This window comes from Rhinolophus sinicus, chromosome X, assembly GCF_036562045.2.
Source record: "Rhinolophus sinicus isolate RSC01 chromosome X, ASM3656204v1, whole genome shotgun sequence".
Taxonomy (NCBI): domain Eukaryota; kingdom Metazoa; phylum Chordata; class Mammalia; order Chiroptera; family Rhinolophidae; genus Rhinolophus; species Rhinolophus sinicus.
The window spans coordinates 16,498,383-16,514,102 of record NC_133768.1 but is presented as its reverse complement, the minus strand read 5'-3'; the positions used below and the strand labels follow the sequence as shown (position 1 = coordinate 16,514,102).

The 15,720-nt window shown below is 35.8% G+C and overlaps 1 protein-coding gene across 7 annotated transcripts in view; it reads right to left on the bottom strand.

Annotated features, from left to right (window-relative positions):
* Positions 1-15,720, bottom strand: part of CNKSR2 (connector enhancer of kinase suppressor of Ras 2) — a 284,901-nt gene that overhangs the window by 185,175 nt on the left and 84,006 nt on the right. The window lies entirely within an intron of this gene.

Here is a 15,720-nt window from a genome sequence, read left to right as displayed (position 1 = left end):
AACCTACTGCTTTATGTTAGGGAGAAGAACAGAAACTAAATGACTATGTTCTGTTCAGTGAAGCTGTAATTTTATGGAGTTCATTTTATCATGCTAAATATTTAAGCAGCTTTAGGTACTTCGGGGATTCATCTTATTAGTAAGTTTTTTTTATTTCCCTCAAAGTGAGATTTAAAAATATTTGCTTCTTAAGTGTGGGTTTTATTAATACTTAGGGCCAAATCTTTCCCGAAAAGACCACACCCCAAATTCTAAAAAGAAAATAGCACTGAATATGGAGAAATATGCATTTTATGATCCTATTCATGCTACGGAAAGGTACCCCTCTGACGTTCTAGTTATTTTTAGGTTAGGATTAAATTTAGATTTTAAAAATTGGATTTAGAGCTATGTCACTATATACTCCTAGGAATTCTCTTCAATAGCTCACAGTCTTTTACTGTACATGCAAAATAACACTTGCATTTTTGCTTTATCCTTTTCCATATAATGCTTCTACAAAATGTAATGTACTTTTAAGTGCACCAAATTCCTAGAAGACAATATTCATAAAAATGAGGAATGTTTCTTCAATTTTGCTCACTTTCTTAGAAAAGTAAGTATATACAGAAACAGTCTCCAATAGATGAGCTATGTACCCACACAGAATCAATATTTTTTTGGTGAAACAATGATGTAATTGCTGCACTGAGGAAAATACATAGAAAAATTTCTATACTATATGTTACCATTGATGCTCCATACTTTGCCAACAAGTTTTAAGCACCTGGGCATCATAGTACTCAGTACAAGTAATTTTTCTCATCAACTGTGTATTATATATATATATATATATATATATATATATATATATTCATATGTTAATAACACTGAATAATAGAGAATGAAGAGAAACAACTTATGCCTCTAGTGCTATACACAATTATATTTTATGGAACTTTATAATTATAAATGCTATAAATTTTTTTTCTTTTCTTTTTTTAAATTTAGTAGGGTGACAATTGTTAGTAAAATTACATAGATTTCAGGTGTACAATTCTTTATTACATCATCTATAAATCCCATTGTGTGTTCACCACCCAGAGTCAGTTCTCCTTCCATCACCATATATTTGATGCCCCTTACCCTCATCTACCACCCCCTCCACCTTTACCCTCTGGTAACCACTAAACTATTGTCTGTGTCTATGAGTTTTTGTTTCTCATTTGTTTGTCTTGTTCTTTTGTTGTTTTTGGTTTATATACCACATATCAGTGAAATCATATGGTTCTCTGCTTTTTCTGTCTGACTTATTTCGCTTAGCATTATACTCTCAAGATCCATCCATGTTGTCACAAATGTTCCTATATCATCTTTTCTTACCGCTGAATAGTATTCCATGGTGTATATATACCACAACTTCTTTATCCATTAATCTATCGAAGGACATTTTGGTTGTTTCCATGTCTTGGCCACCGTAAACAAAGCTGCAATGAACATTGGAGCACACGTGTCTTTATGTATAAATGTTTTCAGATTTTTTTGGGTAGATACCCAGGAGAGGGATTGCTGGATCATACAGTAATTCTATTCGTAATTCTTTGAGGAACCTCCACACTGCCTTCCATAGTGGCTGCACCAGTCTGCATTCCCACCAACAGTGTATGAGGGTTCCTTTTTCTCCACAGCCTCTCCAACACTTGTTACTATTTGTCTTGTTGATGATAGCCATTCTGACTGGGGTGAGGTGCTATCTCATTGTGTTTTTTATTTGCATTTCTCTGATGATTAGTGATGTTGAGCATTTTTTCATATGTCTATATGCCATTTGTATGTCCTCTTTGGAGAAATGTCTCTTCAGTTCCTCTGCCCATTTTTCAATAGGGTTGTTTGTTTTTTTGTTGTTGAGTTGCATGAGTTCCTTGTATATTTTGGATATTAGCCCCTTATCGGAGGCACTGTTTGCAAAAATCTTCTCCCATTCAGTTGGTTGCCTCTTCATTTTGTCGATGTTTTCTTTTGCTGTGCAGAAGCTTGTAAGTTTCATATAGTCCCATTTGTTTATTTTAGTTTTTACTTCCATTACCTTTGGAGTCAAATTCATAAAATGCTCTTTGAACCCAAGGTCCATGAGTTTACTACCTATGTTTTCTTCTATGCAGTTTGTTTCAGGTCTTATGCTTAACTCTTTGATCCATTTTGAATTAATTTTGGTACATGGTGACAGATAACTGTCCAGTTTCATTCTTTTGCACGTGGCTATCCAATTCTCCCAGCACCATTTATTGAAGAGGCTGTCTTTCCTCCATTGTATGTTTTTAGCCTTTTTGTCAAAAATTGTCTGTCCATATATATGTGGTTTTATTTCTGGGTTCTCAATTCTATTCCATTGGTCTATGTATCTGTTTTCTGCCAATACCATGCTGTTTTTATTATTGTAGCCCTGTAATACAAGCTAAAATCAGGGAGTGTGATACCTCCACAGTATTGTTCTTTTTTCTCAAGATTGCTTTGGCTATTCAGGGTCTTTTGTGGTTCCAAACAAATCTGATGATTTTTTGTTCTATCTTTAAAAAATGCCATTGGGATTTTGATGGGGATTGCATTAAATCTGTATATTGCTTTGGGTAATATGGCCATTTTAACTATGTTGATTCTTCCAATCCATGAGCATGGAATGTCTTTCCATTTCTTTGTGTCTTCTTCAATTTCTTTCAAAAATGTCTTATAGTTTTCAGCATATAGGTCCTTCACATCCTTGGTTAAGTTTATTCCTAGGTATTTTATTCTTTTAGCTGCAATTGCAAAAGGAATTGGTTTTTGTATTTCTTTTTCTGAGATTTCATTGTTAGTATACAGGAAAGCAATGGACTTTTGTACGTTGATTTTGTAGCCAGCAACTGTACTGTATTCGTTGATTGTTTCTAATAGCTTTTTGGTGGAGTCTTTAGGGTTTTCTATATATAGCATCATGTCATCTGCAAAGAGTGATAATTTAACTACTTCATTCCAAATTTGTTTGAATATATTCTCTGTTCCCTTCTCTCTTTCTTCTCCTTCTGGTATGCCCATTATCCTCATATTGCTCTTTCTGATGGAGTCAGAAAGTTCTTGTAGAGTTCCTTCATGTCTTTTAAGTCTCAAGTCTCTATCTTCTTCCATCTGTGTAATTTCCAAGTTTCTATGTTTGATGTCACTGATTTTTTCCTCCATCTGGTCAACTCTACTACCTAAGCTGGTTATTTCATTCGTAATTTGTTCTATTGAGTCCTTAATCTCCAGAAATTCGATTTGGTTCTTTTTCAAAATTTCAGTCTCTTTCGTAAAATGCTCATGCTGTTCTTTGCTTGTGTTTCTGAGTTCATTAAACTCCCTTTCTGTGTTTTCTTGCATCTCGTTGAGTTTTTTCAGAACTGCAATCTTGAATTATCTGTCATTTAAGTCACATATTTCCATATCTTTAAGTTCCTTTTCTGGAGACTTTTCACTTTCTTTCTGAGCTGTCTTGTTGCCTTGGTTATTCATGGCAATTACTGATTTACTATTTCTCTTCCTAGACATCTACAGGAGTGGCTTCTGCAACAGGTTGATAGGAAGAGGTCTTTCTTTTGTTTTCCAGTACTTGTTGGTAGAATGTTTTATTTTTTTCTCTGACTGCAGACTTTTTTTTTCTCTCTCACATGGTAGTGCTATGTTTTCTCTGCACTATTCCAGCTTCTCACACAATAGGGGGATTCCCTGGGAATCTGTTAATAGTTTGCCGGTGTCACATGGCGCAGTGTCCTGGTGGGTATGAAGAGAGCTTTTGAAGTTCCAAAGCTCTTCCTGCAGCAGATTCAGAGCCCGTGTGTTTCAACAGTTCTGTTTACTGCTGCAGGGATCCGTGAGTTGTGAGAGGTGGCCCAGAGCAATGGCGGCGACCACCACCACAGCCAGACCTGCTTCCACAGCTCCCTCCCCTTTGCCGGAACTAGTTGGACTGCGAATCTGTGTCTGTGGACCACAGTTCTCAGAACAGCAAATATTCTGTTCTTTTGATCTGACACTGCTACTGTTCCGCTTCTAGCACCGGGCAGGTGGGGGGCGGGGCGAGCTCTGGGAGGGTAGGGAGGGGGCGGCTAGTCTCAGTGCCTAAGGCTTACGTTCTCTGCTTGGCAGTGAGGGCTTAAACCACCATTTTCAGCCTTCTTCCCTCAGTCTTTATTCTGAGGTCTCTGCCGTGAGCCTTGGGTTCAGCCGTGTTATATGCTGCCCCCTCAGCCCTCTGGGCCATAAAGGGAACCCTAGCAGTCCGAGTTCTTCTCTCTCCCGCAGCTGCGGTAGTTCCGGGATGCAGTGAGCTTGGAGCACTGAGTTAGGTCTGCGACCTGCGCCCGCAAGGCTCCGTCTCCACACTTCTCCCTTCCCTCCTCCCCCCGCTCGTGCAATTCGCCCACCTGTAGGTGAATTCAGTAGTGGGCCTCTTCGTCTTGCCTGTCTGCTGTGCAGGGAGTCCTTTGTGGAGTTATTGTTGTTCGATTAGTTGTAAATTCCAGGGGAGCTTTACAGAGCCTCACCTGATGCCACCATTTTGATTACGTGTCTATAAATTTTCATTTGTCACTTTTTAGTGTATATACCATACTTGTACAAACAACATAAAAATATTGTTTTGCTTACAAGTAGTATGTATAAAATGCACCTATGCAAATCTTTGATAATGGTACCTTCATACCAAATACTTCATATATTCTATTAGTAAGCTATCAAAGTATCTTCATATGCTTATGATTAATTTGCATAATGTGTTAGTGTTACATATTCATTCATTCATTCATTCGCTGAAGTCACAATTCCATTCACCAGGTCTTTTTTTTTGGCATCTTCTAAATGCAATTCACTGTCAGGCACTATTGAGTGATCAAAGATAAATTAAACTTGGTCATTGGCCATCATTAATTCATTAATTAGAGGAAGAAAAAACATTCAACTAATACAAAGTAGACAAGAGAAATGCTAATAGAAGGTCCCATAGAAAAAGTGATAAATTCTGACTTGTCAATTCTGGAATGACCTTATGGAGATGGTGTTTTAGCTGGTCTTAAACAGCTTTTAAATCTGGAAACTGGGGATCCACGGGGAAAGACCATTTTATTTTTTTTAATTTATTGGGGTGACAACTGTTAGTAAAATTTCATAGATTTCAGGTGTACAATTCTGTATCACATCATCCATAAATCCCATTGTATGTTCACCACCCAGAGTCAGTTCTCCTTCCATCACCATATATTTGATCCCCCTTACCCTCTTCTCCCACCCCCCACCCCCCTTACCCTCTGGTAACCACTAAACTATTGTCTGTGAAAAGACCATTTTAGATTGTGCAAACACACAGACAAAGGCACAATCAAGAGAAAGGAGACCAAGCTGGTTAGAGTATAAGTGGAGTGCATGTAGTGGGAAAGCAAGCCTAGAAAATAATATGGGATTATACTGTGGACAGCAGCCAATGCTAGGCTGAGGAATGTTCTGTTTTGTTTTGAGGGGAATACAATTTTTATTTTTCTGTAACAATCTATTTTGAAGCCTCATTCCAACAGCGTAGGAAAAACTTATCTCAATTGACATTTTCTCGTGACTTTCCATCACGAGGGGTTGGAGTCAGTGTAGCTTACCTAGTGCCATAGTTGGTGTGTAACAGCAATGTGAATGGTTAGTATTTGTGTTGGGGGAAGAGGGTGGGAGTGGAGTTCAAACTCTCTGTTCTAGCGAACAACTCCTATAGCTATCTCTTTGTTCCTTTTCCCATGGTTCCTTTCCTCTTGTTCTTTTCCTTTAGTTACAAGAGTAACTTTGATGCCATGTCTCAGTCAGAGAATACCTGCAGAGCTGTGTTATATTCTGAGACATACCATGCAAACATTTTATCTCTAGGGGAGATGGAAAAATGTGCGCTTTACTCTGATACAAGGGAATATTCACAGATGTCTGAGTATGGGAAGTATGTAACTGAATGTATGTTGTATGAAAATGATGGGGAAGAAGTTATAGATTTGGAAGGGAGAAAAACTGGAGGCATGGACATCAGTCAGAATATTCTTTCAATAGAAAATGTGTATGCAATCAGGGCTTGAACTGAGGTTACGGTGGTAGAAGGGGAGATGAGGAGAGGTGGATGACATACATTCAGCCAGGAATGAGAAATGGGTGACTTATTCATTAGATACAGAGAATAATGGGGAAGGAAAAGTTAAAATTACTGCTGGAATTCAAGCTTCAACAAATGGGTGCATGACATAGTAGAGATGGTAGGAGGAGAGCATGTGGAAAGAAGAAAATAATTATATTTTGGGCGTGTGAAATTAGAAGTGGTGAGACACAGGATGTACTGTATTATACAAAGCTGTCCAGCAAGCAGCTGAAAAAGCTGAATTGGGTCTAAAAAGAGTCAGATCTCAGAGATATTTACATTGAAGTGACAGTTAAAAGTACAATGGAAAAAATAAACATTGAATTCATAAAAAAGAATATGCATAGTGACAAGACAGCTGAGGAAAAAAGTTTAGACAATGCTTGTGTTTAGGAGACAGGTGGAGGAAGAATTCATTGTGTGTCCAGGAGTAAATGGAGAAAGTGGTGTTACAGGATGTATCTAATAAAACTAAGCAATAATAGAACTACAATAATATGTTCTATGTCTGTGCTGCCTAATTCAAGTCATTAGACATATGTGGCTGTTGAGCACTTCAAATGCGGCTAGTGCAAATGAGGAACAGTATTAGTAATTTTACTTAATTATAATTAATTTAAATTTATTTTAATTGCCACATGCAGCTAGCAGTTACCATGTTAGACAGCAGCACAAGTCTAGAGAAATATACTACTGTCTAACAGTTAAAAAACAGTAAGGGGGATGGGGGGTGGGAGATGAGGGTAAGGGGGATCAAATATATGGTGATGGAAGGAGAACTGACTTTGAGTGGTGAACACACAATGGGATTTATAGATGATGTAATACAGAATTGTACACCTGAAATCTAGGTAATTTTACTAACAATTGTCACTCCAATAAATTAAAAAAAAACACAAAAAACAGGAAGCCATTTCACAAGAATTTCAAACAAATAACATTAAAAGCAGTATCTGGGAAGAAAACGAAGGTGATTAGTTCCCAGTTATTAACCAGATGGTTCACTTTTGATTTCTTTAGCAAAGAGCAGATTCTAGTATATTGTGACATCTACAGTAGCAGCACAGTACAATGAAAACAATTCTCTCTGGAAGGATAATAGAGAGAAGAGCGCCATGAAAAGGAACTCAAAGAACCATCACGTAGTTTTGTGAGTATAGAGAAAGCAGTACCAGGGCAAAAACATTTGTAATGAATGCAAGATAACAGTCCAGACTAAACTTATATTCGTCAAAGACCAGAAGTTAACTTGAGTGTCCTGAGTGTAAAGAAAAATGCCCACAGTAAATACACAGCCATCGGCATTCTTCTTGAATTGTGGAATCAAAATGCCATTGTCTAACTCCAAATTCAGATATATAAATGTCCTTGGCAAACAAGGTAGAGGTAGAATCACCCCACAAATACTTCCTTTGCAACCCCTTCACCATTTTGACTGGCTCAATGAGCACAAACTTGTTAGTGGTGCTGCTATTGTTTTGGGAATCAGAAGAGGAAGGTTCATGAAGGGTGGTGTCTACTGAAATTTAAAAATGACCAATTTTTAAAAGAATGGGCAAAGATTTTCATTAGGTTAAATAAGGTTACAAGTTGTAACATAAAATGAGCAATAGACAAAGAATGGGAGGAGAATGTGGGTGGGTATGACCTTACTGGTCTGTAGTCTTTGTGTTGGCGAACACAGCCATATTATTTTGCACCTTGCATCATACTTCTCTTCGAAATTCTGCTCCAGTTCTCCCCCAGGAAGTCATCTAAAATGAAGCACCCATTTTGTTCTAATCACTCTAGTCCTTCACTTGACAATGAAAGATTTATATCCCAATAATTGAATGGGTGTGGAAACTAATCTTTTAGTATGTAGAGACTTGGGGGTGCAGGCAGAAGTGAGGCTGATTCTTATTTCAGTACCCAGATGGCTCTCTAACATATCCAGAAACCACTGAGGCTTTTCAAGATTGAACTGTCAAAATGGACAAAAAGTAAAAATGTCATGTCAAGGTAAAAATAACCAGAAAACTCATTAGAGTAAGACTGTGATCCCTGTAACTTTAATACTGTTTCCCTGAAATAAGACCTAGCTGGACCATCAGCTCTAATGCGTCTTTTGGAGCAAAAATTAATATAAGACCAGGGTCTTATTTTACTATAAGACCGGGTCTCATATAATATAAGACCCGGTCTTATATTAATTTTTGCTCCAAAAGACACATTACAGCTGATGGTCTGGCTAGGTCTTATTTTCGGGGAAACACGGTAGCTTTGTTTTGATGACCTAAAGAGGCAGTGAGCAAATCCTCATTATGAACTAAGTTTGTTTATTCTGCATGTCTTGAGTCAAGACCTAAATGGTTTTGAAAGGCCCATGTGATAACTACTTACTGTACATATTTTGTTTCCATCAGTTGTCTGTTTGTTAGCTGTAGTATCTCCCATTAGATTGTCAACATTTTGAAAGAAGAGACTCTATATTCAACTGAAATCTCTTCAATTTCTCAAGGTTCTCTGTATACTCTATAAATATAATCTAAATTTATCAGTTATGATTATTTTATTCCATTGAGTCTTTATTTTCACATGCCATAATAAACATTTTACATTGGCTTTACAGATTAGGTATAAAAATGAAACTTTTAAAGCCATGTTTTTTTTAACAAAATTTCTAATTGCTGAACAAACTAGAACAGTACATTTAGTTTCTTCACACTCTTATTTTGTACAAAAATAAACGGAGTTTCACAGTTTGAAAATCATTTTGAATGTGAGTTGGGTTTTAAACTCAATCTGCATGATCTCAGCAGATATTTTCAACAAAAATAACTGGGCCTTTCTCTGCATGAAGACTCATATTATGTAAAAGATATCAAGAATTTTATATTCATACAAGGAAGCTAACATTTCTTTGTATTAATAATAAAAAGCCTCTCTAAGGACCTGAATAGACATTTCTCTAAAGAGGACATACAAATGGCCAATAGACATATGAAAAGATGCTCAACATCACTTATCACCAGAGAAATGCAAATAAAAACCACTATGAGATATCACCTCACAGAGAAGCTGTGGAAAAAAAGGAACCTCATACACTGTTGGTAGGAATGCAGATTGGTGCAGCCGCTATGGAAGGCAGTATAAAGGTGCCTCAAAAAATTAAGAATAGAATTACCATATGACACAGCAATCCCTCTCCTGGGTATATACCCAGAAACTCTGAAAACTTTTATATGGAAAGATATATGAGTATGTGCTTCAACATTCATTGCAGTTTTATTTACAGTGGCCAAGACATGGAAACAACTGAAGTGTGCTTCGATAGATGATTGGATAAAGAAGATGTGGTATATATACACAGTGGAATACTACTCTGCCATAAGAAAAGTGAAATAATGCCATTTGCGACATGGATGGATCTTGAGATTATTATGCTAAGCGAAATAAGTCACACAGAAAAAGTCGAGAACCATAGGATTTCACTGATATGTGGAATATAAAACTGAAAGCAACAAAGGAACAAGACAAACAAAGAAAAAAACAAAAACTCATAGACACAATAGTTTAGTGGTTACCAGAGGGTAAGCGGGGAGAGGGAATAGTAAAGAGGGTAAAGAGGGTCAAATATATGGTGATGGAAGGAGAACTGACTCTGGGTAGTGAACACACAATGTGATATATAGATGATGTATTACAGAATATTACACTTGAAACCTATGTAATTTTACTAATCATTGTCACCTCAATAAACTTTAATAAAAAAAGCCTCTCTAACATACAGATGTTAAGGTTACTTATTGTAATGACCATATAATGACCATTTAATATATCACAAGGAAAAGAAAATTTATAGGGCCTAAGTGATGGGAGACAATTATTTCCTTGTGACAAATTCAATTAAGAGTTCAAGGAAAGATAAATATCATGCATTATAAATGAAAATATAAATTAAACATTAATTTTTCAATTCAAAATCATCCACTTGGCTGCCAGAAAATAAATGGAAGTTATTGTATATTTGAATCAAATTCCAAGTATTAAAGATTGCTCAGCCCATATATCTTTGTCCTTTTTTATCTATTTAGATTGAATTTTCTTAGACCAAATGGAACCATTTCCTTTCAGTAATTGTGTGCAACATTTCAAAAGTGCCAGTTATACTCAGGCACTAAATAAATATTTTTAGAACACTGATAATGATATGTAAATCCTAATAAATACTAAATTGCCCATGTAATAGTACTAGCTTAAATGTAGACTTAATTTGGTATACCTTCAAAAGAGATATCACACAGAATCAGTATCCATTCAGCGTTTCCTAGTAGTGACACTGAGTGGTTTTAAAGCAGAATTTTATGCTTTGAAGAAATTCAAGAGGTATCTTCCATCCCACCAAATCTACCGCCTATATTCCAGTACATTATACTTAAAATACTAAGAGACATAACATGCATACCAACACACCATTGAAGGGAAAGAAGAAATTCTTCAAACCTAACTTTTAACAAGCTGTTTTGCACAAAATTTTTAACAAAATTTTTCCATATAATTTAATTTTATTGCCTCTCCTTATATTCAGATAAGCAGCATTACTCTTATTAAATTCTAGTATTATGTTATACTAGAATTCTTTATAGATTCATCGCTGTGGCATATTTCTATTATGATTTCTAAATATAAATATACACTTCCTTTTTTGTTTTTAAGGTAAAAGTAAACTTCCTTGAGGCACTTAAGTCAGCCACGGATATGTGACTTATTTCATCCAATGAAATGTGAACAGAAATGCTATGTCTCATTTCCATGCAGAAACTTTAATAACCAGCACATAGTTCACCATGCTCTCTTTCCCTCTGCCAGGATGACCAGCAGTGTTCAGTAAGAGGCTACTCTGGGCTTTGAAGTGAAGGGAATGTGGAGTAACTCAGGATGGACATGAAGCATGAGCAGTGGATATGAGTGCTATTATAAGCCGCTAATATTTTCAGGTTGTTTGTTACTACAGCATAATCTAACTTACCCTGACTGATACAAACCCCCCACCAAATAACACACATGCTAATGACCTAACCAATACACAGTTTACTGCAATAACTATGCCATGAATTTTACATGCTGTACCTCTTCATTTCAGGAAATATGAGTGCATTTTTCAGAGGTTCAATGTCACTCCTCACACATAATTCACAATCAGCCTCAGACTGCATTCTGTTACCTTGATGTAAATCGAGTCATTTCCCATTTTGTATTTATAGATAATTTTTGCTTCAGTTTATAAGTTTAATCTATGCTTAATTGTCCTAATTACTTAATTCTGACCAGTTCTTCAACCTACCTCTGTGATTACAATGACCATTTTTGTTAATAACTTGTATTTGATGTTTAAAGAACAAGTCTAATCCTTTTGGATATGCATTTATGGTGCAGCTGGACTATGAACCCCTGAAAACTATAGTTGTAAATTCAAACCTTTAGCCTCCTTCATAACTGTGAAGGTTCTCGACTGGTAACACTTGTACATAGCTGAGCCTCCTTATCACAGTTCTCAATCAGCCAGCCGTCGGTGAAGCATGGGAAGATGCATTTTTAACAAGCTTCCCCAGATGAATCATGGTCCATGGGCCACCCTTTGGGAAACACTGTTCTTGATCACATGCATGTTCTTCCCACCTCACACTCATCTCATACTAAACCAGTAAAGTATGAGTACAACACAGTGGTTATCAACTTTGGCTCTATACTAGAATCAACTGAGGCATCATTTAAAAACACTGATGTCAAGCCCCACCACAGAGGGTCTAACTTAATAGTGTTGGATGGGACCCAGATATCAGTATTTTTAACAAGTTCTTTACTTGATTCTAAGCTGAAGCCAACCTTGAGGAGCAATGAGCAGAAAGTATTACAAACTATATCAAAGCACCTGGATCTAAGTCCGGGCCATGTCACTTATTGGTTATGTCACTTTCCCTCTCTGAAATTCCATTTACTCATTTACAAAATTAAGATAATGACATTTGGTTTACCTACTTCATCTGATTATTGTGAGGAACAAACCTTATAATATGTTGTAAAAGCACTTTGCCAACCTCAAAATAGTAATGGTATTATTCCTGCTTATTAAACATTATATAACCCTTTTTCTCAATAACTTGTTTTTTAAAAATAAAAAAGCAAATATTGATATTGAAGAAGGCTTGCTAATAATTTTTAAATGTCATAAGGAATAGGGTTTATCCAGATGATATGGTTTGAGGGACCCTACAAAGGTGAATAGAATAGCCCAGAGCAGAATACATTTCCATTCTACAAGGCAGTTCAGAATCCTTTTGGGGAGACAGGCAGGAGAACATTTGCATAGATAGTTTAAATAGGAAGAAACAGGAAGCTTAATGAGATATTTGGTGGGGTGAGAAAGGCCGTGAGAAACGATGAGACATTAAAAAGGAAATTAATAGTTAGGGTATTAATAACTGCTGAATAACACTAGGGTAGACATTTCAAAAGGCTTTAGAAACCTTTGGGGATAACACTTAAATAGGAGCAAGATACACAAGAAAATGTTTACAGAACAAGAACTAATAAAGGTACCTAAATCGAACCTTTTGATTTTCCCCCTTAGGTACTTTTATAACTCCCACTCTGGTATTGTATAGTCCAATAGCATCATATTCTAAATTTCTTTATGGCTCAGGATTCCAAATTTGGTATCAGATCAAAATTGGAATTTTTAAGCTACAAAAAAAGCATTCTAAATGATACTCAGAAATGCATACATGGATTTATTTGGGGAGGGTGGGAAGCAGATTGGACAGTAATCAGAATCTTTTCTAGCTCCAAAACCAGCCCCCCTCTATTCTGAGCCTTTGGTCCACTCCATAGTAATTTTTTCCCCCTCCTTTCCCCAATTCACCAGCTCATTACCTGTCACATAGAAGAGACTGGTGCCGTCACTGCTGTTTCCCCACAACTGATCTCCCTGGATTTTCAAGAATAGGAGAAGGAATAGAAAGAAGCAGCCTTGAAGTTTAAAGGACTAATTCTGTACTTGTAATAATCATGAGATATATACCTGGATTTCATCAACTCTGAAAAATCAGTATTTTCTGTTTACTTCTGTTTCAGGTCTTCATCAGCATCAGAATGAGTTACAGCAACTAAGTTCAATATCCTGTAACCTTTTGGGGTGTGTGTGGAATTTTAAGGGTAAAATGAATCCAATCATTCTTTCAACAAACATTTATTTGCCAGGCACTGGAGACACAGAGGTGCATGAAGCAGATGCCAGCCTTCACCAAGTCTCCCACAGGACATTTTTTTTCAGTGGACTGGTATTACTTTGGGCTGGATTATTTAAAAATAATAATCATGGTTCATTACAAATGGTAGCATATCAGAGACACTCTTCTGAAGTTTATTTAATCACCTACAAGGGTTAAGAATCACCTAACCCATCTTTCCACATCTGTTTCCTTATATAAAATATAGCAAAAATGGTAAAAGTCCTATCTTTTCATGGCCTTCATGAGAAAATTTTAAAAGACTCTTGAAAGGTGAACTGCATAGTAAGACAGTATGACAAAAATACAGTAATTCAGAGAGTAGGAAGACAATGAAAGTACATAAGTAAGCAATAAAACTTTGAGACTGAGATGTGGTACAATTGTAAAGATGAGCATGCACATACTGTATAATACAGTAATTACCCTCCTGTGTATATACTTAACTGTAGGTATATATCCAAATGTTCACGGTCAGGAGAATGGATGAACATATTGGAATATATACACACAATTAAGTATTATATGAAATGAAAGTGAATGAAGTACAGTGACTGAACAAAAAATGAATGAATTCAGAAATACAATATCAGTGAAAAAACGTAATATGCAGTGTGATACTATTTATTCAAAGCTCAAAGATAAGCACAATTAAATAAGATGTTTAGAAAAGTATATGAAACTATTTTAAGAAAAAAAGGAAATAATAAACACCCTGTGAAGAGGCAGGGTGATGAGATGGGGGAGGAGCCCAACTAAAATAACATTGGTAATGTTCCAGTTATTCAATTAGATGGAAGACTCATGAGTTTTTATTATCATGCTTCATAACATATATGGCATGCATTCTTTTGTATACATATAAAACATTACATACACTTCAAAATGTAATACACTGAAGAAAACAGATGTCTGAGTATCCTGCAACATGCTAGATAAAGAATGTGAGTAGTACTGCATGGTACGCCACACGTCTAATTCTTCTGTTATTACTAATGGGGATACTATCTTTAAAAGTGTTTTGGCAGAATGCTCAGATAACATGCAATATAGTTTAGATTTGTAAAAGAATAAACCTATGAAAATAAACTATTTCAGCATTTTCACATAACATTCAGTAATTTTTAAAGGTTTTGTTCACAAGTCAGGCCAATGACAGAAAGCCGGAAAATAATAAATTATCATGTCTTGGTGTTCTAAATAGTGCTTTCCTAAAGTCTTGCAGCAATTTCATCTTATATACTCTTATACATCTTTGCATTCTGAGCCTTCATCTAATTTTCAGCTACTAATAATCATTTTATTTTTTATATCAAGAATGAGAATTTCTCTGCGTGTATGTGTTTATAACTTTTCTGATTATCATGCTATATTCTAGGCCTTTGAAGAGATATACATATAACATAATCTCAACTTTGCAAATTCTATATATTTTTAGTTTTATATTCCTCTTCAGAAAAAAAGTCCTCAAGTTATCTGGGTATTATGCCTAATAGTTCTATGCCTAACTTCTGATTAACTATATTAGGATTATATAGAAAAGTTTAAAAAGATACAGGTTTTCCTTCTTCATGATCAACAAAAACAGCTGAAGAAAACTTAAACAATTAAGTATAATAACACTGAACTACATATATATTGTTTGTTTAAATATAAAGTAAAAAACCAGAATCACCTTTCATAATGCCTTCAACAGGTATGCTAAGTAATATAATTCATTGTGTTTAAAAATTACATATAAAGCTTGTCCTGGTTTTTGGTCTGAAATGTCCCAGTTTCAATCCCAAGAGCCCCAGTCCAATTTTCAGGTCACCTAGAATGTCTGATTCAGGAAGGTTTAAACACTAACCCTGAGAAGGTAGAAAAAAAATAGTATTTAAAGCTGTGTTTCAGATGAATGAGAGACTATCCTGGCTCGGTTTTTATATGTTTTAATACTTAACTACATTAACCATAGAATATATATTGTGCTTACCCTAGTATAATTTATATCCCTACTTCAGAACTTCACATGTATTGAACTACCACTTGACTCTTTCTTCTGATTCACAAGAACATTAATATTTTGTTAAATGTATTCCACATTTAGTGTGTTCACAGTATTTTACTTCTATATGATTTCATCTGCTAATAGATGAGGCAAATGTACCACTGAAAACCCTGCCACATTCACTGCCTTCTACAAGTTTCTCTCCAGTATATACTCACTTCTATTGAGGGCAGCGACTTCTCACTATCACATTTCCATCCACTATGAGTTCACTGATGATCTATGGTGATCACTGGTGATAGACAGGGTCT